Below are 14,478 nucleotides of genomic sequence, written 5' to 3'. Positions count from 1 at the left end.
AAAGAGAGCAAGGATGAACTTCTCAACAGAAAATTATTATTTTAGGGTGTGTAAGGCGAGGCAACACATTCTCATAAAAATCTGGAGAGACTGAAGCAGCAGGAGGCTGAAGATTTACCACCAGCTCTGATACTTACAAGCTCTGTGACCCTGGACCATTTACTTAACCTCTCTGAGCCTCTGTCTCCATTTATAAAATGACAATAATAGGACCTATTTGGAGTGTTATGGCAAGGATTAAACTAGTTAAAGTGCTTAGGATATCTACTAGAACATGGAAAGTGCTCAAATGTTAACTCTTATAGAAACCAGAACGGTCTTCTCCACTTACATAACAATGGTGTAAAAATGAAAAGCAGAGTTTGAACGTTTTAAAATATATTCATTACACAGTAGACTAGGTTGGACCACTAAGTTCCCTTACCTTCACGCTAACAGTACTATTTGGTATTCGAATCTTCAGCAGCCCCTAAAACGATGCCACCTGAGTAATGGCAAATGGAAATTCCCTGTGCGAAATTAGAGAAAGCCTATGCTTGCGTTTAAGGCTCTAGAAGGTTGTTTCTAGAGAGAAAATCATGTTCCATTGGAGGATAAGAATCTGCTTATAACATTAATGGTACACCATTCCCAAATATTCACGTAGAGTGAGAGAATTGCTAATAACTTGCCCCACGTTGATTTTTCATGACTGCCCCATACAACAGGTATTGTTTTAATCCCTGGAGAAAACTGAGGCTCAGGGAGGTTTTGCTCCCTGTTACACAACAAGTAAACGGCAGCCTGGGCACTCTGCTGTTTAATTGTAAGTGGGGACATCCATTTATTTGAGAAAAAACCACGTTAGTCTCACCCTTTAAAAAAAAAAAAATTGCTGGTGGTGCGGAGGACACCACTGAGAAAGAGAAGAACAAGGAGGAAAAATTCAGTCAGCAGTTTCTTTCCCTGAAGGGCAGAGCCAACCACAATTGCCCCAGAAGCAAAGCCGGAGTTGGCAGACGCCAGGGTGAAAGGACAATCTTCCCGGGAATCTAAGGAGAAGGTGTGCCTTCAAAAGGTAGTCGCCGCGGTACTGCTCCCCTCCCCCACTACCCACTAACCTGTGTGTCGCTAGTTTGGGTTTGCCAGCCGTCGCCAGGGAGTGGAGCAAGACTCTGTGCTATAAACAGGAGCGAGTGCCAGAGCCCCCGGCCAGCCTCTCCAAGGCCGGACTGCCAAGGAAACCTGGCGTTGTGACAGCAAGGGCAATGCCGCACGGCCAGTGGTCACCGAGGAGCCACTCTGGGGAGGACAACCACCCCGCCCCTCAAGGCTCACCTTGAGTGAGGTCTCTCCCATTAGTGAGTTGTGTAGGCTCTTAAAATTCCTCTAGCCTGAGTGTTTCAGGAACCGCCGAGAAGTCAAATTGTGTGTGCGCGCGCGCGTGCGCGCACCGGTGTGAGCGTGCCCGTGTGTGCGTCCACGTGGGCGCGCGCGCACAAATGCCCCAGGTTTTCTAGAGAAAAGGTCGAGCTCTTGACCCTCATGGGAAAAACCATATTCAGGAGAAGAACATACCCCTGTCTTCCAGAAAAGAACACCGAGCTCACCACTTTTATTTCTGGAGCAAATGAGCCCAGGCTCTCAGCCCAGTTACCTCTTACAAAACCCTAAGGCACTTAAGAGAGACCACAGGGGAAAAAAATAACACAACCCCTTTTCTAATCTAAACCTAATCCTCCTTAAACCTCGCCTGACCCGGCCTACCAGGAATGCTGCCAGTGCCAAATGATATGATGTTATTCAGCTTAGGTTTTAGCCTGCTGCTCCTGAGCCACAAAATCAAAGGGGAATGTTCCAGCCACCACCTGCTGATGAATGGGTAAACAAGGGCCCGTCAAGAAAGAGGAGCCCCAGTGTTTGAAGACAATGCCTTTGTGTAGTTCTGGCTCTCATAAGGGCACAGCTCCTAAGGAACAGGCTTGAGACATGCATAAATGCCGTGCCAACTAGTTCAGGAACCGGGGTGCAGCTGTTCCTAATGCACCCTTTGCCCCCTGCTACCCCTCAAACCACAAGAGAGTACCCAGGACACCATGTCCCCTCTCCCAGAAGAAGCTGGCAAGGTACAGTTTGTGAACCAGTTAGGTTTATGTTGGAAGAGCATTTTCCACATCATTTTCTGAGAAGCCTCAGCTCTGTAAGAGCAACGTAGAGCTCAGAACGCATGACCTGACTCCCATTTTACCAGAGCAGTGGTTTTGATCTGTTTTAAATCTGGGGGACCTGCATGAGATTTGGGGGGTGGGGGGAGTTCTGTTGCTAAAAACAGAATGTTTGAAAAACATTCTTGTAGTATCAGATTTGGTACATCCTTACACAAGAGGGGTTTAAATGAAATAAGTCTTATAGATCCTGAGATCCAGCAAGCTGGTTTTGTTGTTTTCTCTGCTTCCTTCCTCTGAACAAATGTCTCCTTATTACTCTTTAAATGTGTGATCGGATCAGCATCATCCTCTCAGCAATCATAACCCTGGGAAGAGTAGCTAACATTTATTCAGGGTCTGTTGTGTGTCATGTGATGTGCTGGGAGTTTTCCTGCATTATCTTACTGGAACCATTGCAGTGCTCTGGGTGGAGGATCGCTCTCCTTGGCTCTCAGGTGAGGGCAGTGAAGCAGAAACACAACTACAGCAATGACAACATTCACAACAGCAGCTTGCCTCCATGCACTCAGGGCTCTTAAATGATGGACCAGAACTGTAACCCAGGTAGTAACTCAAAACCTGAGTTCTGTATAATGTCACCTCTAATGTTTAACAAGCAAGAGGTGTGTGTAAGCGTGTGTGTGCGTGTGAGCGTGCGTGTACGTGTGTGTGTAAATCAGATGTAAATTATTTTTACATCTTAAAAATACATCTCAATAGAGAAAGTCTGAAAGTAAAAATAGGAATAAAAAAATTACCCATCATTCCACCATTCCAAGACCACCAACTGTTAATATTTGGGCATATTTCCTCCCAGTGTATTTTTATGTATAATTTTTAGTTCTGCACATTTAAAACAGCTGTGATTGTCTATGCATATTTTATTTTGCATTTGTCACTTAATATGACAACAAAATATGATTTTTTCATAACATTTCAAATTCTCTGCCATTTTTACTGGCTAAATAATAGTCTTAGGTGGAGCAATTCAGTTTAACAAACATTTATTGAGCACATAGTATATAATACTGTTCTTTTCTTCAAGGAACTAGCAGTCTAGTATAGGGAAAATAAGGCACATAGATAACTATATGGTTATAATAACTAACACTACTGAACACAGACTGTGTTCCAGGCACTATTCACATGAATGAACTCACTGAATTCTCTTAGCAACCTTATGAGTAGGGACAATCTCTCTACTCTTTTAATAGTTGTCAAAGACTGAGGCACATCTCGCTAACGAGATGGTATTTCTAGGTAGGATAATAGCTCTTTGAAGATGTCCACCTCCTAATCCCCAGAACAAGTTTGTGATAACTTGTTATAGCAGCCATAGGAAATGAAAACACTAGGATTCAAACCCTGGCAGTTTGACTTCTAGAGCCATTATTCTTAACTATGGTCATATATGTTGGGCAAGGCAATTAACTGTGCTCAGGGCACTATAAGCGCCTAAAGAAAGGACACTTAACAGAGCACTAGGGAAGAAGAGGAAGACAAAAACCAGGCTCTTTAAAGCTGGACAGGAGTTCTGAAGGCAGTGAGCGAAGGAAGGATGAGGAATTCAATTACCATACGAAGCTCTCCATGCTTTCATAAGTGAAAAAATTCTAATATTATGCACAATAGTTTTCCCATTTCTGTTTAAATAGATGTGTGAGTATATGTTTATAATCATAAGTAAAGGGAAGATAACTCCCATAGTTACCTCTGGACAGTGCGTTTGTGGGAAACGTAAGGGGAGATTTTTACTTTTTACTTACAAATTTTCGTATATTTTGAAAATTTCGCCAGACGTGTACTTTGGGTTAAAATTTTTTTTGTAAAATAAGTAAAGTAGTATATATATAGGCCATTTTTCTAAGTTGAAGAAAATAAAATGCATCGCTGGGATGCAAATCTTTGTGCATAAAGCACTGTGCTTCTGTAGAATGATTTCCTTAACACAGAAAATTCCTGGAGGTAGAATTGCTGAACCAATAAATAGAAACATTCGGAAAACCTACATATATTTTAAAAATAAAATATACCAGAGATGGTACCTAGTTAGTAAACCAAACTGTGTGAGAGGAGAGGAGATATTTAACAGGTGAACAGAAGAGATGATAGTTGTCTACTCATATGTGAAGGTTGATACGTGGTATTCAATATATTAGTCTGCTAGTACCACAGACTAGGTGGCTTAAACAATAGAAATTTATTTTCTCACAATTTTAGAGGCTAGAAATCCAAGATCAAGGAGTTAGCAGGGCTCACTGAGGGTTCTCTCCTTGACTTATGGATGGTCTTCTTCTTGTATCTTCACATGGCCTTTCCTCTGTGTATTGGATTAGGGTCACTCTAAAAACCTCATTTTAATTTAATTACCTCTTTAAAGACCCTATTTTCAAGGAAGATACCATGTTCTGAGGTACTAAAGATTAGTACTTCAACATATGAATTTGCTGGGCGGTGGGGGCGGAGGACACACAATTCAGCCCACAACACAAAGAAGGCTGTAGAAGAACAAATCAATACCATTGAAGAGAATTTCTGTTCACTGTGAGAAGGAAACTTTGTAATATTTTAACATCTCCCGTAATGGAACAGAGCTAGAAAATGACATGGTGGTTATGCTGATTTTAGGCTCACTCTTTATTCCCAGCCCTGCCCCAGTGCCGGCCTAGGTCAGTTGGGCTGGGCCACATGAAAACTGCATACACCCTGCTTGGACCTTTCTCTTTGGAAACTTAAACCTAAATCTGCCCTCAGCAACTGCATGACTCTTTCCCAGTACCCATCATGGTCCCACTTTGTTTCTGCAATCTATCTCCAAAGACAGCAGGATACAGTACAGCATAAATCATGAATAGGAAGAGTCTGGTTCCTTTCTCCTCCCAACAAAAGCTCCACTGTAATCTCTGTGTGCCCTTCACCTGTCTTTGATTCAGATCACAATCCTCTCCTATTGGAGTGAGAAGAGAGGGTGAGGATAGTTTCTTGAGCTTTTTGTTAAGATGACAGTACATTGCCAGTAAAGAGAGTTGTAGAGTCTAAATCAGGAATCAGCAAACATTTCTGTAAAAAGCCAGATAGTAAACATTTTAATGTTGCCGGCCACAGGATTGCTATTGTGAGTACTCAACTCTGCCATTGTAGTACCAAAGCAGCCACAGACAAAACAGTAAGGAAAAGAGCACTGTCATGTTCCAATGAAAAAAGCAGTGGACCACCTTTAATCTATGGGCTGTGGTTTGCTATAATTCAAGAAAACTGAGAATATTTACTAGGTTGAATGAAAGTATGCAGCGAGCCCAGACTGATAAACTATGAATTGTATCAATTTCTTTTGTTGATTTACTTAATACACTATGTATATCTGGGTTTAAATTATAGTCTGGTTCCTTCTGAACACTCTCCGTTCATTTTTTATTATAAAGAGGGAAGCTCTGAAAATTAGTTTAATAATACATATTTCTGAACCTGAACTTTAACTTTTTAAAAAAAGGTTTTGCCACATAATGCTTAGGTTAAATCTGCCACAGAAACAACACAACTGCAGGCTATAATTACAAAATAAGGCACAGAGATAAAGGTCAAGATAAGTCCCAAAGAGCTGGTGTTTCATTCTGTTATTCATTCAACCAATATTTGCATATGTGCTATGTGCAAGGCACTAGAGCAAGTACTTCAGAGAATTCCAGGATGAAATAGACATGAACCCTATCTTCAAAGTCTGTTTAATAAAGTGACAATAGAACACCCTGGCCATCAGTTGTTAGCCTAGGGAGAGCACGTAACCAAGTTACAATAAATAGCTCTTCCTGTGCAATTTGAATCTAAAGTAGAATACCATGGCTGGGAGGGCATGCAACTATTTTATCAAGGAGAGTTCATTGCCTCATTCTGTGACGGGCTTATTTTCATTTAGCATAATGTTCTTAAGGTTCATCTCTGCTGTCACAGATGGCAGCATTTCCCTTTTTAAGGCTGAATAATATTCCACTATATGTATGGAATATGTAATGGGCCTTCAAAGACCCATCCCTTCTCTGGGTCAAGTTATTTTTAAATTAGATTAGGAACCAATTTATATTTAAATAAATAAATTAGTTAAGCAGAATGAGAGAATAGGAAAATTTTTCAAAATGATGCCCCTTCCTATTTTATGCTTGCTATATGTAAGAACATACATGTAAGCATAACAACTTAGGGATTCGTGGGGAAAGTAAAGAACAAAATATAAAAATTTCTTTGCAGAGTGCAGTTTGGATCCTTCATTTTCCCACCTCTTTAAATCTTAACTGCATAGTCCTGAGTTCCATTGAAGACCCACAGATTCCAATTCAACAGGGAGCTGTTTTCTCCTTCATGGAAAAATCTCCATTTTAATGATTGCTACCCAGGGCTGCCTTATTAACTAAAGTGGGCACAGAGACTCAACTCTCAATTGTTGGTGATTATTGTAAGGTAATTCTTGCCATTTTTCCCTCCCCCAAGGGGCAGTTTAGCAGAAAATGTCCCACTATTTTTTTTTTTTTTTTTTTTCCTTCGGTACGCGGGCCTCTCACTGCTGTGGCCTCTCCCGTTGCGGAGCACAGGCTCCGGACCCGCAGGCTCAGCGGCCATGGCTCTCGGGCCCAGCCCCTCCGCGGCATGTGGGATCTTCCCGGACCGGGGCACGAACCCGCATCCCCTGCATCGGCAGGTGGACTCTCAACCACTGCGCCACCAGGGAAGCCCAGTCCCACTATTAATTTAACCAATTGAAAAGAAAATAAAACTAACAACCAAATAAATCTGGTTTTGGTTGGTAGAAGAATTGGCTGCCTATATGGTGCATCATGAAGGTTGAAGAAAGGCTCATATCTGCCAGTATCTGTGTCCCACCAGTATGCCAGGGGGCAATTCTGTGGCTTGGGTTCTCCTAAATTCCAAATACATTACCTACAAGGTATAATAAGTTATACATTAAACTGTTATTTATTTCAACCACAGCTTATTCGCCTTTAGGCTCCTTATGCTTCTGCTAAAGCAGGTGTCTACAAGCTTTTTCTGTAAAGAGTCAGATAGTAAATATTTAAACTCTTTAGCCATTATGGTCTCTGTCACAACTACTCATATCTGCCATTATAGTACAAAAGAAGCCATAGACAATATGTAAATGAATATGTAGCTGTATTTCAATAAAACTTTAGTTATGGACCCAGAAATATGAATTTTATATAATTTTTACATGCTGAAAATTCTTCTTCAATCTTTGGGTTTTTTTCCCGCAGCCATTTAAAAATATAAAAACCACCCTTAGATCGGGGGCCATACAAAAACAGATGGCAGGATGGTTGGGTCATAGTTTGCAGACTCTTATTCTAAGCAAAAACCATTTGCTATTGTAAATACGTTTCCTATGCTATTCCACTGCTCCTGCTGTTTCTTCTACTTAGAATGTTATTTTCCTGTCCCTACACTTCCATATTGTACTCATAACCTGGTTCAATTACTCTCTCCCTTCCAAAGTAACTGCTCATACTCTTAAGTGCCTTCGTCTGTACCTCTCTGATAGCCTCAATCACTTCTGATCTGCATTACTTTGTGGTACAAGATGCTTTATTTTTTAGCCTCCATGGCGCTGAACTTAACATAGAGTTAACACTCATAAATGTTTCTCGAGTCAAGGCAGCACCATTAGGGAATTCCCTGGCAGTACAGTTGTTACGATTCTGCGCTTCTACTGCAGGAGGCACGGATTCGATCCCTGGTCAGGGAACTAAGATCTGGAAAGCCACATGGCATAGCCTAAAAAAAAAGGCAACACCATTAGCATTTAGGAAACAATATAAGAGTGGAATAAAAATAAAGTTGAAAGACAAGTGAAAGGTATGCTTAACACTTGTAGAGGGTTGAATGGTGGCCCCTAAAACAATATGTCCACCTTCTAATACCTGGATCCTGTGAATGTGACCTTATTTGGAAAAGGATCTTTGCAGATGCAATTAAATTAAGAGATAAGATTATCCTGGATTACCCAAATGGGTCTTAAGTCCAATGACAAATGTCCTTATAAGAGAGAGAAGAAGACATACAGAAGAGAGGGCCATTGAGGACGAGGCAGAGACTGGAGTGATGCAGACACAAAGATTGCCATTGCCACCAGAAGCTTGAAGAGGCAAGGAAGGAGTCTCCCTTTGAGCCCCCAGAGGGAGTACAGCCCTGCTGACACCTCAGTTTTGGTCTTTTGGCTCCAGAACTATGAGAAAATACATTTCTATTGTTTTAATCCACCCAGTTTGTTCTAATTGCTATGACAAAGCTCAGAAGCTATAACAACCTCCTTCTCCAAGTTGAGTTAATATAGAAATAGCTATTATTTATTTAGCACTTATTATGTGCAGCTTTACACAGATTATTATATTAAATATTCACAGCTATCTGTTGAATTTGGCATTATCCTTATCCCTTGTACAGATGAGAAAACTGACATTCAGAGAAGTCAAGTAACCTACGTAAAGAGCCACTCAGCTAGTAAGTGATGGAACCAGAATTGAACCCAGCTGATCTGACTTCAGAGTTCCCTCCTCTTATGTTGGGAGCCAAGAAGTTTTCGCCATTAGAAGATGGCCGACACCCTGCTTCTCTTCCTGATTTATGAGATAGAAGTTCGCGCCTAAAATGAAAGCCCGCGCAGGCAGCACCAATGATGATTAGCCAAGTACTTCCCTCATTCTGAATCCCGTCCCCCTTTCTCTGCAGTGTATAAATACAGCTACCGCAGCAATAAAAGTTTGAGGCTTGATCAGGATTCTGTCTTGCCTCCATTCTTTCGCGTCTCCTGCCCTTCCCCCTTTTTTCAACCCCCACAGGTTCCTCCTCAGATTCACAAGGATTTGTCCTGCTGGTCGGGACTCCCGGGGACGCCCGGGGCCGTACACACTCTTAATTACTGTATCATCTGTGAGAGTCTTCCTAATTATTCTTCTGATATTTCACATATGGTAAAAAAGATGGGGGAAATATTGGTTAATGGTTTCCTTCTTTGGGGGATGAAATTCCTCAAACTTGATTTCTACTATACCAGGAACCCATTCTTTTTTCTTTTTTTTCTTTTTTTTGCATTAAATAATTCTGTATTATCTCACCTGTAATTATCTCACCAGATAATTTCAATAAAATAAAACAGATATTTAAAAGTTTTTACATGTATTTTCCTGTTTTGCATTAAATAATTTTCTATTATCTCACCTGTGATAAGAAACACCAGATAATTCCACTAAAATAAGATATATATTTTTAAATTTTTACATAGAATTTTTATCTTGCTAAAGATTATATAAAAATAAATGTACATTTATCCCCCAAATTTCAAGAAAAATTTTTAGTATTTGCAATAAGCCCAGCAGCTCATTCTTGATGAGCAAGGATAGGATAGTATGCTGCTCAGGTCAGGACAATAAATCTCTCTCTCTCTCTCTCTCTCTTTCTGTGTCTGTGTATGTTTCCTTCCTTCCCCCCTTCTCTCTCTGATTTTCAGGGGGAAAAAAATGGTTTCTGATCGCTTTTTAAAAGGTATGGCCTTCACAAAGTCTGTTTCCCTAAGCAGCCCTATTTGAATGCATTTAACAATCTTAGCTTCTAGTTTCCATTAAGGAAAATAAACACGAGGAAACACAACTCCAGGCAGCACTGGGAAGATGCCAGCAATGGAAACATTAGGCTGTTGCTGGGTGAGTCAGGGGGAGCAGAGTGCCCAGCTGCCACTGAGACTGGCCGTAGGAAAAGGCTCTGTGCATCAATGCCAGCAATACACAGTGACCCACAGTTAGGATCCACTAGGGAAGCCAGACAGCACAATGTTTAAAAGTATGAGTGCAGTTGAGTCTAGATTTGAGTGTCTTGGTATCATCACACACCAGCTGTGTGACCTGGGCCAACTGAGCTCAGTCTTAGTTTTTTCATCTGAGAAGTGGGACGATGATAGTACTTATTTCATAGGTAATGGTCATGTAAGAAGCTGGCACATGAAAGCACCCAGTACTATCAGAGTGTTGGTGATTAAATTGTTTATATTGAAGCCTTGGAAGGAGTGAAGGGTATTTTAACTCACTGCCTTTCCTTTCACCATCCTCCACCACTGGTTCTCAATTTCTCATTTACTAGGTGTGACTCTGCTACTTCATTAGCTTTTGCATAACTATCTGAAGGTTAAAAATAAGTTGAAAAGAATAAAAATAAGAATGTCCAGAGCTGACACAAACTCTCTTTTAAAAGGTAATTACAAAATAAAAGATGCTTTCAGAGAAGAGAGATTTTTACATGACCAAAATTAAAATCTTTACCCTGTATACTAACCCAAATAATACAGATTATTTCATAACTCCATTATAGGAAAATCTAGTTAAGGCCATTTTCATCACTTAATTCCTCTCATCCCCTACTCCTGCTGCCTCCTAGAAGCATTCATTATCTCAGGATAATTTCACTGATTATTGAGGCATTATTATTCTGCTGCGTCTACTGTGAACTTTTTATTCCTAAAATCACTCCTTTGCTTCAAAGATGACACACTGGTAAGAATACCAATTTTTCCCTAGACCTGTATAAACGAGGTCCCATAGCCCCAGCATTTGAAATTTGAAAAACCAGAATGTATGATATCATCAGTAGAGAGCAGCACATAGTAGCAGTCATTGTAACACTCATTAGCACTTCCTTACCACCATCTTCTACTACTCTTACTTTCAAAGCATTTTCTATCTTCTTGATATAGATTATATATGTATGCATTACTATACACATATTTTTATGGTAATGGTTATGGACTACAGTATTATACACTCTTTATGTTTGGTATTACTTGTTGATGGACTGAGACCCAGGGAAAGTGAATTAGTTGCCTAGGCTGGCATAGCAAATTCATTACAGAACCATAAACCCAGACTGCAGATTTTGATTCCTTGGAAGTCCCAAGTTTATGTATTCTTGAGATGACGGTAGAACTATATGCCTTAGCCCTTCCAACCAACTTTTAATAGCATTGTGTCTTTTTTTTTTTTTGGCTGCGTTGGGTCTTCGTTGCTGTGCACGGGCTTTCTCTAGTTGCAGTGAGCGGGGGCTACTCTTCGTTGTGGTGCATGGGTTTCTCGTTGCGGTGGCTTCTCTTGTTGCGAAGCACAGGCTCTAAGCGCACGGGCTTCAGTAGTTGTGGCACAAGGGCTCAGTAGTTGTGGCACACGGGCTTAGTTGTTCCGTGGCATGTGGGATCTTTCCGGACCAGGGATCAAACCTGTGTCCCCTGCATTGGCAGGCGGATTCTTAACCACTACACCACCAGGGAAGTTCCCCGTTGTTTCTTTATATGGTTACCATACTAACTTTGTTTCCTTAGTCAGCTTAATTCTGCCCCATCCTAAAGAACTTTACCTTGATCTGTCCTGATTTCCCCTTCCTGGAAAATTTCCCTTCACGCCTTCATTCTTTCTCTTAGCCCACTGGAATCTGATTCCAACCTCAATAATTCATTGTTATCTTCAAGGTTACTAATGAACTGCTTGCCAGATATAGAGACCCTTTCTCAATCCTCATCTTTTTTTTTTTTTTTGCGGTACGCGGGCCTCTCACTGTTGTGGCCTCTCCCGTTGCGGAGCACAGGCTCCGGACGCGCAGGCTCAGCGGCCATGGCTCACGGGCCCAGCCGCTCCGTGGCATGTGGGATCTTCCCGGACCGGGGCACGAACCCGCGTCCTCTGCATCGGCAGGCAGACTCTCAACCACTGTGCCACCAGGGAAGCCCTCAATCCTCATCTTAATTGATTCTGTATCACCTGAGATGACTGGGCATGGTCACCTCCTCAAAATTCTTTACTCCTTTTTTGGGGCCATCCTCGACTCTCCTGACACACCCTGGGATGGTGCCGTCCTAAGACTCCTTTTTGTTAATGAAGATTGCTTGAGCACTTACTATGGGACAGACATCATGTTAAATACTTTACATGAGTAACTCAAGGGTCAGCCTTTTTGTCTTTCAAGAATCATCTTCCTCTAATTTATTTTTGAGGAAATGGGTTTGTGTCATGTTCTGTTCCTTAGTCTGAGCTGCTGTCTGCTTCACTTTTGTCACTCGTACCTATAATGTTATTAAATATGACTACAGATAGTTCCCACTTTGGTGGGTTCCAAAATTTGTAAACTAGTTATTTGGAGTTTTTTTTTTAATTTTGTGTGTGTGTGGGGGGAATGTGGGAAATGGTAGCCAGGTCCTTATGATAGCACTCAAAAGACAATTTCACCCGTAACAAAATTGATCCATGATATTATAGATCCCAACCATTATTCCTAACAGTTTCTCTGTGAAAACTCATCATTTTCAAAGATTTGAAGGATGTGTGGATGAGTATGTAGAGTTTATTTTTACACGGTAAGATGTTGTCCTTCACTGCATTTCTGTCTAGAAGCAAAAAAAAAAAAAAAAAGTCCTTGTGTTCCAAGAGTGAGCTCCTTTCTTAACGGGCAACTATGTAATGAAACTTAGATGGGAGGTTGAGTGTCCCCAGTCTTCGGTCACTGCTCAGAGAAAGCAAGCTTTCAGGGATGTGGTGCTCAGTCTGTTATAGAAAACCCCATGCTGCAGGTTTTAAAGCGCCTTTCTTTCCCCCCAGTTCTTCCTTCTTATTCTTTGCTACCTCGACTGCCTGTCCTTTTTAATAATGATTCCAATATTCCCTGGGCCTGGGAAAAGTATCTGTTCCTTTAGAGTAGAAGAAGCAATTATTTCGTCATGGGACTGGCTTGGGATTTAGAGGACCAGGTTTTAACACTGGTCTTCTCTCCTTCCAGCTTCTCCACCCCCTCATTCCTTAAAAAAGGGATGTGGACAAAAAAATGCTGCCTGCCATTTCAGTAAACAAGGGATGCAATGGCCATACAGCCATCAGCCCTTGTAGCCACGCCTGATGGTGCACCCTGAGGGGAATTCAGGATGGAGAAAAACAGGATAACGGCCCTCGATAGTTAAGATGCATATCAACGGAATGATTTCAGTAAGTCCAGACTCTTGCATCTTTCCATACATAGGAAAGTACTGAAATCACTAACCTGAGATGTCTGTTTTTTTGTGACTAGCAGTAATCTTTTGATGTTTGACTACATTTTTTTTCAGCAAAAACACCTATATATCCTGGCTCCTCCCTTACCTCTTTGGAACAGACTGTCAGAGCTGAGAAGCTGATTCTCCAGGCTACAGTCCTTGTAAGGTTCCCGAATAAAACATAATTCTCAACTTTTAGGTTATGCAGTTTGTTTTAGTTGACAGGGTTCTTGCTCTTCAGCCTCTCTGGAGTCAGACTTTCGATGTAGGAGGGCAGTTTGGGAGAGACTGTGCAAAAATGGTTTGCCCCTGGTCTGGATTCTAATGGAATCCAGGTTTTCCTACATATACCATATATGTGTTTTCCAATCATTACCATTATGCAAAGCCACATGAAGGAGAACAGGCATCACTATTATTCAAAGCCATATAGAGGCCCATTCTCCTTTATGTGTTCTTGTGCCCTTTTACAACTTTTCCCCAAAGCCCGAATGTGCGGACTTTTACCTGAGCATGTTGTGACTTGGTCCAGCCGTCTGCCCAGGTTAAGATTGTCTTCCTTCAACATTCCCTTCAATCTAAACTAACCATCTGCTTCCTTTCATGTTTGGAACCATCTTAGCTCTCCTTTTTGTTGGGTAATCATGAAATACCCAGGATCTTGCCCAGTTGATAATTTGCCTTGGCTTGTCTTCTACTGATTAAGATCAGAAGCTACTGGTCTCGGTGATATTCTCTCTGCTTTGTTCTAACACCTAGTACAAGTATTGTTCACTCATTAAATCATAACCCCCTTCGGCTGAACTTGTTCAAAGAATAAAACAAATGCTTCATCTGCATATAAACCTGTTATTTCTTGGCCAGTATAAGATTTAAAAGACATTTTAAAAATCACATGTATCGTCTTTATCAACCTTAAAAATTTCAGAATTGTATTTCATTTAGTCTTCTGCCTCTGTAAAAATATCAACAAATAACACTGGAAGACAGCTTTTCTTCAGTTTGTTTTGCATTATCTTTAATAGTCCCATTTTCTTATTTATTGTTAGGGCTCAAGCACAGTCAAATCATCATTAATTAAAATGCTCGGGCTTCCCTGATGGCACAGTGGTTGAGAGTCCACCTGCCGATGCAGGGGACACGGGTTCGTGCCCTGGTCCGGGAAGATCCCACATGCCGTGGAGCGGCTGGGCCCGTGAGCCATGGCCGCTGAGCCGGCGCATCCAGAGC

General features: G+C 41.3%; 1 long non-coding RNA gene across 1 annotated transcript; it reads left to right on the top strand.

Moving 5' to 3' along the window:
- The first annotated feature begins 890 nt into the window (after positions 1-890).
- Positions 891-13,439, top strand: LOC137227772 (uncharacterized). Its single transcript, XR_010944997.1, has 3 exons — positions 891-1,057; positions 12,999-13,201; positions 13,321-13,439. It is a non-coding gene; the product is annotated as an uncharacterized lncRNA (long non-coding RNA).
- Positions 13,440-14,478: the final 1,039 nt, after the last annotated feature.

The sequence above is a fragment of the Pseudorca crassidens genome, chromosome 7 (assembly GCF_039906515.1).
Source record: "Pseudorca crassidens isolate mPseCra1 chromosome 7, mPseCra1.hap1, whole genome shotgun sequence".
Taxonomy (NCBI): Eukaryota; Metazoa; Chordata; class Mammalia; order Artiodactyla; family Delphinidae; genus Pseudorca; species Pseudorca crassidens.
This window is presented reverse-complemented; position numbering and strand designations above follow the sequence as displayed.